General features: G+C 39.6%; 1 long non-coding RNA gene across 2 annotated transcripts in view; it reads right to left on the bottom strand.

Annotated features, from left to right (window-relative positions):
• Positions 1-12,069, bottom strand: part of LOC104140303 (uncharacterized) — a 36,913-nt gene extending 24,844 nt beyond the window's left edge. For both annotated transcript variants that reach the window (XR_693283.2, XR_693284.2), the window contains exon 1: positions 11,737-12,069. This is a non-coding gene — a long non-coding RNA (uncharacterized lncRNA). The remainder of the gene's footprint in view (positions 1-11,736) is intronic.
• Positions 12,070-12,829: the final 760 nt, after the last annotated feature.

The following is a 12,829-nucleotide window of genomic DNA, read 5'->3' as shown; positions in this document are numbered from 1 at the left end:
TTCCCACTTCCCAGCATAAGTTCCTGAGCTTCTACTTATGCTTATTCATAGTATATACCCAGCTGCAGGTAAGGGAACTAACCCTGATGTCAGCATGGATATATAGAATGTATTACTTGCCAAAGGACTGCGCTTCGCAGACTTAATATTTCTTTTAATAACTTTTGAAAAGTTATTTTTAATGTAGTCGAGTTTCTAGTATCTTCTTAGTGCTTATGTGTTCAGTGGTGGCCAGCTACCCATGCCATCTCACTTCTAACACTGTGTATCTTTCAAATCTTTTCTACACAACGAATTGTTGCTACTCTAATAGTTCATGAATCTTGTAAGCAATGATTCTTCAGGCATTTCCACATGCTCACTTCATCTAGACTATTTCGTTTACACAAAATATCAATAGTATTATTGCACATTCAGAGGAATATAGGCTGGAGAGACTCCTGGCTCTTGACTGGAAACTCCTTGACTGGAAACTTCAATAGAGCCAAGATTTTACCTCTGAATTTCTATCACATCTCTTCAAGTCAGCTTACGGTTGCTTTCCTATTATCCTATATATCATGTCAGAGATGTGCATCAGGGTACCAATGCTATTTTCTGGCTTTGGTCATTTGATTGATGCTAAGATATCTCTGCATTTTTGCCTAAGCATCATGGAAAGTCACTGTTGTCAGTATGATCTGGTCCAGAAGACGTTCTGAACCTTGTGAGTGCCTAAGCCCTCTCACCCTCACCTCCACAACAGCTGCACCCATCCTGCAGGACCAAATACACATATATCAAGAAGTGAGAAAGCATTTGAAGGGTCTGGATACAGTGAAAACTATTTAATCAATTGAGATCTAAATCTAAGCAGTAACCAAGGTTCTGAAACTGTCAGGAAATTGCAAATTAGTTAAAAAAAAAAAATCACGTAGTTGACCTGACAATAGATTCAGAAGCTATTCATGTTAGCTTTCGTTTGATTTACAACAGATGTATAAACCATTCTGGTCATTACAAAGAAGTTCGTCTTCTACTACTAAATGTTAAGTGGATTACTAAAACTGAAGTCAAAATAGGGTGTAGTGTTCTATCTTTGCAACATAAGCCAAATTTACTCTGAATTAAGCTAATGCACGTTCCTGCAAATCCACTGACTGCAAATGACTGTAGACTTTGACTCAGGAGGTTCTCTTGGTAGAGATTGCAGTTTTCATGGGTATATTTTTTCCATTTATTTTAATTGGTAATAATAGTCTATTACTGCTGCAGTTGCTGTCTTAGAAGTCCTGGTAAGTGAAATTATTTGCTTATTGCAGACTTCCTCCTGACTGTTATCCTAACAGTCTGTGTTAACTTTTACTGGTTGGTGAGGAACAAATAGCTTCGTCTGCTAAAATGACACAGGGAGTCAGGGATTCTGCTGCTGTTGTTATTTCCTAAGTGCTATAGACTTCCCTGCAATCTTTACCGGGCAGGTGATCCATTTTGTTAAATCTGAGAGATTCATCTATCACTCCAACTCATATTACTACCCTACCGATAATTAGAGAAAGAAAACAAGAATACCTAACAAAAACAACTCAGTTTGCAAAGGAACCTGCGTTTCAGGGCCTGAGGCCACCAGATGACCTTAGCTGCCTGGACCAGCCTCATCCACCCACCTTCTCCCCAAGGCTAGGGAGCTCCATTTAAGCCCAAGCCTGGGCCTCCCTCAGAAAAAAGGAGACAAAAACTGGCGTATAGCAAAAGGTATTTCCTGGAATACTCTTCCGGGAGCATATGGTTTTTGCCACCTCTGAGACAAGGTGACATCCAACTGCTGTATTAAACAGCTCCCAGTGAACATACCCTTTACGATCTTTTGAATCTATTTAGACCTTTGATTTCTACAGTGTCCCACGGTAACGAGTTCCACAATTAAGCTATGTGTTTTGTGAAAAAGTACATCCTTTCATCATAGAGCTGCTGCTCGAATGCTTTCTACTTCTTGTGACATGGAAAGAATCAAATAATCCGTCCTTATATATTTCTTCCATGTCACCCGAAATTTCATAGGTTTCTGCCCTGTTTTCAGACATGGGCAGAAATAGCATATTGAACAGGATCTTACAAGAAAAATGGGTGGGAAACATCTCAAAATCTGACAGGGATTTAGCAGCCTCTGTTCAGTTCTGCAATACCATGATGCAGCTTTTCCCCAGAGCTTGCCAAAAGGGAATTAGCCCCATAGGTACTTTAAGCAACCCCCTTAAGGAGGTGTAGAGAGCAAGGGTCATCAGGGCTTTAGTGAAGCCTAAATACCAGACTCGGAAAACCAAAGCAGTTGTCAGGCCACCAAATCAAAGGTCCAGGGGTGTACACACAGAAACTGGTGGTGGTGTGCATAGCCTCAACATAGCAGATCTGAAGCAAAACACAGTCTTAAGCAGAAATGTAACAAAACCAGAGATAAAACAGATCAAGAAGAAAGAGGGGTGACAAGTAAGGGTGACGATTATCAAGCTGTAAAGCAGACAAACAGTATTACATGTGTCCTCCTGTGTTTTTATGATTGATATAACCATTTTAAGCATTCCAGAAAATATGCCGCATGCAGCTTAAGAGCCTGCATAAACCAAAATTACGAGGAAAACCAAGCCAAAATGACTTGTTTTTTTTTCCAGCAGAATTCAAGTGACAGAGTTCAAATCTGGATGTGCTTTATTTGCGTGTGAGATAAACACATAAGTCAGTAAGGGTTCGTCAGTGAAGTCAGCATAAATGCAAAGCATGCCTTCCCATGGAGCACACTTTTTTTGTAAGACCCGTAGAATAACAAACAGATCTGAAAAAAATAACAAAAAATAAAATACTTTGTGTTCTAATCTATCATCAATGTTTATCTAGTAAATATATAGTTCAAGTGCCTGAACCATCCACATTGATTCAATTTAAAAAAATCTTCTGTGCAGACCATGTTCCAGGGCAGACAGGTTTTATTATAATACATGACATGTCGCTTCTCTGGCTGCACAACAGAGCTTTCAAACAGTGCTTTGAAGGCCTTGTTTTACTGGGAGGAATATGCCACTCCTTGCCCGGGCAGTGGAGTTCTCGTCTTGAAACGAACAGGAGCTTCTGCCCTCATACGAGGCACTATTATTTATTCATCTGGACTGTCTAGTCACTAAGAGTTCTGGAAAATGTTCAGTCTCTTGAAAAAAAAATCCCTCTCCAGCCATTTTCAGTTTACAATGAACAGGTAAAGAGCTCTTTTGTACCTTTAAACAGCAGCTGAAGGTATTTCAGCAATTACTGAAACATTGTTATCAAATCACTGCTTATATTTGAAGTTGCTTATAACTTTACAGGGAAACAGCCAGTTTAAAATGACTATCAAATTAGGCAGAAATTGAGCATTCTGAATTGTTGCAGTAATCAGGTGGTTCAGTGCAGCCAGCAGTCATGTCAAAGGTGCAATCAAAAATTCTTTTAAAATAATTTCTAATTTTAAAATACACCATTTTTCCCTCTGCTCTGAAGAACAATCTCACAGAGACTGTATGTCATTCAGCACAAGAATAATGGAAGTAGCGAGTACATGTTCTAGGTTTAATATTTTCATTTTAATGTAAGTGTGCTTTTAAATATAGTCTAGTTAACCAGAAGGCTTGACAAGAGCAGACTGTCACTATAAAACACTTTACTAAATTCAGTGTTGCCATAAATGGTTATAAAAGCATTTGAAGAAATAGGAGTTCTTCTCACTTACACCAAAATTATTCAGTTAAATGATTAAATCAAAATTATATTTGCCTCTATTTTCAGTACTCATGAAAAGCCAATTATTATCCCTTATATAAGGAAAAACTTTCCCTTCATAATCACTTTGTGAATTGCTTACTCAGAATGCTAATATTTTGTATATTCTGCATTTTTATAGCCTAAATTCCCACTTTATCTTTGTGTTACTATAACATTAAATAGAGTCAGATCTGCCACCGATCTGTTTAATTATTTTAAGCCTGTAAGGAATAAGAACGTCTTAGATTAATGTTTTGCTGATATTTAAGGACTATGTTTCTGATAAAACACTGGTATCCCTTCCTCAAGTGCTGCTCTTTTTAGTGACATAACAAAGCAACTGAAGTTAAAACAACAGACAAAATCTGTAGGTTTTGTATTTGACTTCTCTTCTTCAGCTCGGAATTCACCCACACAAGTCCAGTGTCAGCATTATTTTTGCTTTAATGAGGCCAAGCAAGAGTCAGTATTCAGTTTTTTCCTACAATGACTTGCAGAAAAACATTTAATTTATTTGCTATATATCATTCCTTATTTAACCCTTTTGTGTACATAAATAAATATCCCCAAAAGTTTATGCCTTCTGGATTTATCAGTTTTGCAAAATTCTACTTGCCATTTTTTTCAGGGGGCAGTAATATTTTATGCTAAGAAAACTAAAACCTCTTAATGTATTTCATCACCATAATCTCTAGCCAAAAAGTAGGCAGATTCATTTTAATTATTAGTTTCTAAAGTAAAACTAAATTAAAAGATGATTTGGTAACCTGAAATGCCACAAGTTCTGCACTAAAATATCAAAAAATGTCTTGACTCAAATCATTTGAAAATCAGAATATGTCTGTGTTATGTACAGAAATATTGGCCCAACCCTACACAACTATATGCACAGTGAATATTATCATCTTTATTGCTTAGATGATCTATTTTGCTAGCTGCCTAAAAGATAAAACAAAGATTATACATCTTCTTCATACAGTTCTATTGCTTACAAGGCAACTCACGCAACATGAGCTACTGCCGAAGTGGGTCCCATATTTATGGAGACTAATGTTCAATAACCCACGATGCATGAGGGATGTAACATAGCTGTGCTGCCTTTAGATCATTAGAGGTCACTTCCACAGAGCAGGGGCACTGCCTAAAGTCATGCATTCACACATGTAAAACAAGGATCTAGCTGTGCCGGTTGCTGCAGCCGTCTTGGGGCACCAAAGGGCTCAGATGGATTTTTTTTTTTTTTAGGAGTCTTGAGCCATCTGACCCTTCTTCTTGACTGAAACCATGGGATTCCTCTGGAAGCTAGTTTAATGCAGTCCTAAGTTTAGCCTTCCTATTAATCCAGTTCTAACTTAGCAGGTGTCTTAACTCTGAGATTCCACTTATACATGAAATTATATGTAGTTAGTTCAACCCTATTGCAAAGAATTCTCCATTCAGCTTACAAGCTTTCTGAAAGTAAGCCTTCAATTTCATCAGCCTCTCGGAGATGACATCCTGAATCCTAACCCTGTCCCAGATAAGACAGTGGGGGCAACAGCCAATATCCATCCATATTCAGTTCAGGCACCAACCTTCATTAGGTCTAGGTCGAGGCCTAGGCCTTAACCTAGACCCTTTGCAGCACTTCAGACCCCTAACTTATCCTTCACACTAAGTCAGTCTTGACCATTCCCTTAACCATTTCCCAATAAAGCCAGGATAGCAAAGTAACCTGCTCATCCTGGCAGACAGTACTACTGAATCTTAAATTTAAACACAGACATCTAACTATGCTACCAACAGGCACTCCAGGAAGTTTACGGAAGCTACAAGCTCCTGATTTCTTTGATCAGCCTTAGCAGATGTACATATCAACGTAGTAGGTAGTGATACAACATGTTTACAAGTAGCATTCCCCACTTATCCCGTGACACAAAAAAGGAGCTATTAATGAGAACTGGAACTGCAGGGGCTATTTTTCTGACTGCCTTTCAAGCATCATGTGCTCAGGACACACATCTGTTGAGGCTGTTACATCTGGCCTTGAGTATTTTTCTAGTGTTCCCAGATGGCCAGTACTGGATTCATATTTTGACAGAACGAAAGATTTCTGCATATTGACATATGAAAGTTTAAGGAGCTTTCTGGAGCTGAAGTTCCAGCTAAGCTTAGCTAAGCAGGCTCAGCTACTGTGGTTGTACAGTCTTAGTCTCGCAACATGGACAGGGAAGGAGCACCATTAATTCTTTATGCTTAATGAGTATCCGGGCTAGTTGTTGAATGTAATCATTAGAAGATGCATAGGAGTCTGTAAAACCTATAACACAGCTTTGAGATAATGGACAAGTAATCCAGCCCTGCATAGCACAACACCTAATAACACCATACTAGATAGTGTTCTGATACATGAATCACTTTTTACAGTTTGGAAAGAGAATTCTGTGACTGATTCGCAAACAGAAGAAATTTGTCTTGCTTTAAGTTTAAGAAAAAAATGTGATCATATCACCTTGAGTCACTCTGAAAGTTGAAAAAAATCTTATGTTAGTCACCAAGAAATATGAGAAATGCAAGGTATCAAAGTAATGAGACTATTATTAACAATTGTGGAGCTTCTTTGTAAACAATTTTTGTTTTCCGTTCTCAAGAATGATGACATGGACATCTTCTGAATCTCCAAAATATAGAGAACAAGGTAGTTAGAGTTGCTTGGATTCCATACCAGAGGGAGGTCAAAAGTAAAGCAAGTACGCAACACTTTGCATTAGCAACTGCTCATAATTAATGTTAGTTTCAGTTGTCAATGTCTGTTGCAGAAGCCCTGTGGTATTGCCTGGCAGGAGATAGTTATGCCCCCATTTTATGTGATCACACAAGGCTGGAGAAGAATAGTTCTTTGTGTCTTTCCTCAGGCATTAAACTCAGAGTAAGAGTTGAAAAATGGGTTGGTTTTTGTTCCATTAATAAATCCATAATTGTAAGATGAAAAAAATTACTACAAACCTCACTACAAATACACAAATCACATTAAAATGCAGTGGGAATGTAGAAATAAATTCTGCACTGAAAGAATTCAAATATTCTTTGGGAAGAGAAAGCAAGAGATATACACTTGAGTACTGTGTGTGGTTTTGGGCTCTCCACTACAAGAGAGAGATTACCATGCTGCACTGAGTGCAGCAGAAGACCGCCAAAGATGGGCCGGGCGCTGGAGTCCGTGGCACACGAGGAGAAGCTGCAGGGGCTGGGCTGGTCCAGCCTGCAGGAAAGAAGGGTGAGAGAGGATGTTTTGGGGTCTTCCACTACCTTATGAGTGACCACAGACAACACACAGCTGGACTCTTCTCAGAGGTGCCCAGCAAAAAGGCAGGAGGCAATGGTCACAAGCTGCAGCAGGGGAAATACCAGGCCGACATAAGAAAAGGAAGGTCTTGCCAGAGAGGGTGGTCAAGCACAAGAATGGGTTGCCCAGGGAGCTTGTGGGCTCTCCAGCCCTGGAGATAGTCAGAACTTGCCCGGGCAAGGCCCTGAGCAACTTGATCTGACTTTTGAGTTTTACCTTGTGTGAGCAGGAGGTTGAACCACCATGGGTCCGGTCCCATCCAACCTACATTATTCTGCTGTTCTACCATATAGAGTAGTATGGGAATTCTGGGGTATTTGAGAGTCTATTCCAAAAAACAATTATTTATACAAAGTGGAGTAGCTCCAACAAGAGTGACAGTATATGTCTATACTGTTAGGTTTGCCTGGGACTAATGTTCATGCTTGGGCACTTACCCCTGCTTAAACTACTGGATCGCTAGAACCACCTATATTTTGCCTAACCAGGTCTCCAATCTAGAAGTAAGGCAGCTGGTTTCAAATAGGAAAATCTAGGCACAAGTTTCCATTGTACTTCCACCTGAAAATAATTAAAAGCTTAAGAATATTTTAGTAGGACTGTGCATTTCTTTATGTCCTCAGAGACAGTCTTAATTGCTCTGATCTTTTGCAGGCACTTCAAGTTAAAGTGAATTGAGCAACAGCCAGCATCTTAGCTTGCAGTTCATGCTAAGATTTTTATATAGTTTCAACTGATAAAAAACTCAATCCACAAACTTATCCTCACAGTCAGCACAATTTGCCTACAAGAGTCCAGGCTTGCTAGACTGTTTCCAATTCAGTTAAAAAAGAAATCTTTTTTTTTTTTTTTTTTAACTATGCTAAACTTAGGATCTGTCCACAGAATGGAATTCAATGCTGTTTTAAACATCCCTACGCTAGCTCTGTGCAGTCTTGTACATTTATACACCTGACCATAATATTGCCCAGAGATGTTAGCAACTCTCTCAGAAGTAACATAGTTGAAATAGCACAGTTTGTGCCTGAGCTGTTCAGAAAAATGGATGACTATATTCACTTCTCTGAAATCATAGGCAGTCTTGCAATAGGTATATAGCTCAGAGTAATTCACCGTATACACAACTTTCCCAGCAGTTTGTATTGAATGTGTTAAGTATAACAAGTCTTCATATGCCACAGCCATGGCATTTTACGAGACATCAAGGGCACTTCTATGTTCCAGACTCCCTCAGATTTGCTAAATACGGGTCCCAGGTGACCTCAGAAGTGGATAACAGCATGGGATCTCAAGAAGGGTTAGAAACCAAAAAAAAAAGAAAACACTTTATCAACCCTTGCTAAGCTGTTAGGGAGTGCCTGAGGAGAGAATTTGGTCCCGATCTTAAATCCAGCAGTCAGTTTATCTATGAACATATAAGCAAAATACACCACCTGGTGCCACAAGAGTGCAGGAACACCTTTTCTTCTTGTTTTATCTGCGGTCAGTCTGCAGTAGCTCACAAGAAGTGAGCTAAATTATGGGCTGAGGGGCAGAAGTTCTTCATCTCCCAATCATTCTCTGCCCTGCCTCCAAACAGGACCAGCAGAAGTCCCAAGCAAAGGATTAGTACAATATAAATATAGTGAAAACAAAAAGAAATCTAGCATCCTTTTGGTTAGGAGAGCTAATCATTTTGGGCGTAATACTGCAGTGGCACTGCTATACTGTTGCTATTTCTAGTTCAGCCAACTCTAGCTTTGGGATTATTTAAAAGAAAGCCCAAAGCAGGTGTTTGTATGATTTTCTTGAACACTCTTAGGTCCTCTACATGATAAATGGTTGTGCAGAAAGTAGCATTAGGGTGATTCACATGCTAAAAAATGTCCCAGACCAAATACAGGGCCAAAGCCCTCACTTTTTTATGGTTTATGCTTTTAGCAAGCAGCCAGAGACATAGTTCTTGGCTGATACTTTGTATGCTGAACAGTTTATCACAATATGGTGTGTTAAACTGGAAATTCCCATTTCCAAAGAAATAGCAATAATGAAAAGGAGCTCTATACTTTCAGAGTCACCAGCAATAACATTGCTTTCCTTTTTTTTAACAAGGTGATGCCTTCTAGCACCCAGCCTCGTGCGTGTGTGTGTGCATCCGTATGTGCATGCATGCCTCCCAACAGATGACTTATTTCATGAGGAAGGAAAAAAAAGGAGAAAATGAGGAACTTTCTTCTGCCATTATTACCTTTATTTTGCATCAATTCACTATATAGAAGTCATAGCCATGAATCAGCATTACACTGCACTAAGCACTGCACAGACTGAAGAAAAAATATTCCCTCTGCCTCAAATCTGATATAATTTGAGCCTGGAGGGCAAATGACAGTGAATGCTACAGTATCTTGGCCAAAAATGTAAACATCTGCAAATACATTTGGTTCCAAATCCTGATATCTTCGTCAGGTTTCAGTCAGTCCTTGCTTGAAGAAAAAAAATACTCCTATTGCCTTCAGTGAGAATCCTTATCTAAATGAGGATGGAGTTAATCTACCTTCCCTCAAATCCCACACAGCATGTGAACAAAATCAGGGCCATTTGTCTTGCCTGTCCATGATGTCTGCCTGCTTTTCAAGGTTGTTTGCCTCTTTCCCTTTACATGTCTGATAGAACTTTTCTTTAAGCACTAGAAAGCAGCTTAAGTAATTTACACAGAAAATAAATTGTTTACATGCACCAAATTGTAATCAGAGCTGGATATATAATAGGGTGCAAGGTAGAAAATACTGAAATCAACAGACTAGGAAATAACTGAGTTGGAGTGAATGATGGAGGAGAAAGAGCCCTTTATTGAATAAATATAAACAAGGGGAGACAAAACTCGGTCAGAGAAAAGTTACTAGAGAACAGTGGTGTAAATAAGCCTTTGTGCAACATGTAAAGGAAAAACAAATAGCTCTATGAGCAGAGAGCTAATGAAGCCAGGTTCCCTATTGATTTCTGTCCTCTGGCTGCTGCCTGAAGTACAATCTCTGACTAAAGCTTTCGCTGCCAGGGGAACATTTTATGAGGCCGCTCTCCTGAGTGGGCTCCCTAATGAAACACGAGCTCAGACTGCTTATGCAGTAAGAGAACCACAGCTGTTCTTCTTTATCTGCCCACCTACTGTCATGGCTCTTGGAGAAACTTAGTATTTTTATGATTGGACTTCCCCTATTAAATTGTATTGAAAGCAACCAAGGGATTGAAAAACTTTCTAGCAGAGGAGCAGATACATAGATAGATACATTATATGCTTACAAAGCAGGGTCCCATAAGCCTCCATTCCTTTCAGAAAGGGGAAGAAAAAAGGACTGAAAAAATTTAGTAAAATAAAAGTAACATGGCATCAAATAAATTAGATAAGTCATATGAAAAGTGGACCCAGCAACCTTTAAAATGTATAGCCATCCCTCTGCTGCCCTGTGTCCCATTTCACATCCATTTGATCCTACTCTCAGTTACATTAAGGTGGAATCTTAAAGTATAGTTGCCCAGGTCACATGATCATTGGAATATGATTACTGAAATCAATGAACATACGACAACGTGCATCTTGTGGCAATGTGGGCTATCAATCAGAAGCATTTGCTACCTAAATTAAACATCTTAATAAAGATAAGAATTTTATCTTCTTTAAAAGACAGTATGGTAAATCAATCACTGCAAAATTTTGTTACATTAAAGCAGCACAAGAGAGGAAGTTAACATACGAAATATATAGAGATAGGTAGCTGATCTATACTACAAAGTGAAAATTGCCATATATTGCACATTATGAAAAGGACCTACACTCAAAGAAGAGGCCTACTGCTAACATGCTGAATTAACCTCCTCAGCTGGTGTTAGTCCTCCACTTGCCAGTTTTGCTTCTCTTTCTTTAAAGGGTACCCCCTTCTTTGTAAGTTCACATCTGCAATTATACAGCTTTGGCTCCATGCGCTGCTACAATAAAATCTGCTCCTGCCTGGTCTGGGAATGAAATTTTTGGTTTCCTGGGCTCTGAGAGAAGGCAGGACCAAGCCAGCTGCCAGACTCCTGCAGGGATAAGAATGTTTATTTGGACATTGTGCTAGTGCTGCAGACACTGAGATAAGCTAAAGCATACTGTTTCTATGCCATTGCGCCAAAAGTAATGAAGGGCAAACAATAACTGGTAGCTGCCCACAAAACCTACCCCCGCCCTGCAAACCTGCTCCTCTGGTGGCTACTAGTGCCTTGATAATGCTGCAAGCTGTACAACTCCAGGCTGGTGAGAAGAACGCTAAACCACCTCCAAGCTCTGCGGTCCCTGTTTCCAAAATAGCAGTTGAACATGGACGCAGAAGAAACTGTCTTTTAAAGAACCAGCTCCTCCTTTCGTTGTTTATGAGTTCGGTTTTTTATTATTATTATGTTAATCTGTGATCACCCAAGCATAGTGAAACATTGCTGAATAAATACTTCTAGCAGAATACGCAGGTAGGAATTCTAGCAACATAGCTGATGCATTTAAAACAGGAAAAGAAATATGCGGAAAGCATAAAATCAGCCTTTCAAGTAGGTCCGGTCATAAGGAACACAGGCTTTTTATGACTTAATAAATTGTAAGGTGAATACATCACATAAATATCAAAACACAGTACCTTGGTTTCCAGCTCAAGATTTTGCAGCAAACTACCTGCATGCTGTGCTCAGATTTCAGGGTAAGAATTTAGACATTTTGTTGCTGGGTCAGGAGGACGGGCTTTGAACTGGCTCCCAGCCCTAAGTAACAGCACTTTCTCTGCTTGCAGAGTTCACCGTTGATCTTGGCCTGAGTATCCACTCTGTCCTCTGGCGTGGTCATAAAGGAATTTTTAAATAGGTATTCAAGATTCAAACTTAGTACATTCATTCCTACAGAGAGCTGCCTTGTCTCCTCATTTACTCTTCACATCAACAGCTGTAAGGAAGTTGGCAGCATAGACTATGTAGGATTCTGAGTGGTTACTTTCTCTGGCTCTCTGGCTCTCTTCCTGAGTCACACATCAGTCAGAGTCTTCTGTATAAACTTATGGTGATTTGTTTATGCATGTACAACTCACTTTATGCTAGATCGAAATCAGGAGAAGGAAAAGATTTGCCTTTTTTTGATTCTAATTTAAGAAAGTGCTGCCTGATGGACAGTTCATATATACTGCTCTCCATTGGCAAACTGTTAATATGGTATTTATATGAAATTGTTTTTCTGGCTGCTATGCATTAGTGGTAATTATGTTACAAACAAAATAATTGGAGTTAGGTTTTTTTATTTTATTTTTGCAAGAATTAAGGAAAAGAAATGGCACCAGATGAATCAGAGTATGGACACCTAATTAGCAACAATCGAAGCAGGGCAGATTATGCAGTTCTTCTCTGTCAGATGAGCTACAGTAATCATCAGTACGTGATCTCACGCTGGCATACAGCTTCACAGCTCACCTCTACCTCATGTCATGCCCAGCAGCCTCACCATCTATCTCATTTATGGCCCTTTTCTCACCCCTCAGGCTGCAAAGCACAAAGATCCTTGTAGGATCTGGCACAATTACAGAACTGCCAGCTGCCTAAACTGAGTAGAAAGGAGGGAAAGAGAGCCCTCTTTGCCTTCCCCGGCTCTTCTCTTTGTGTCTCAGTCAGCCATTGATTGTTAGCAGAAAGTCGGAGGACTTCAGCTGCCTGGGACTGCTTTTGTCCTGGGTAGCCTCTGGAGTACAT

The sequence above is a fragment of the Struthio camelus genome, chromosome 3 (assembly GCF_040807025.1).
Source record: "Struthio camelus isolate bStrCam1 chromosome 3, bStrCam1.hap1, whole genome shotgun sequence".
NCBI lineage: Eukaryota > Metazoa > Chordata > Aves > Struthioniformes > Struthionidae > Struthio > Struthio camelus.
This window is presented reverse-complemented; position numbering and strand designations above follow the sequence as displayed.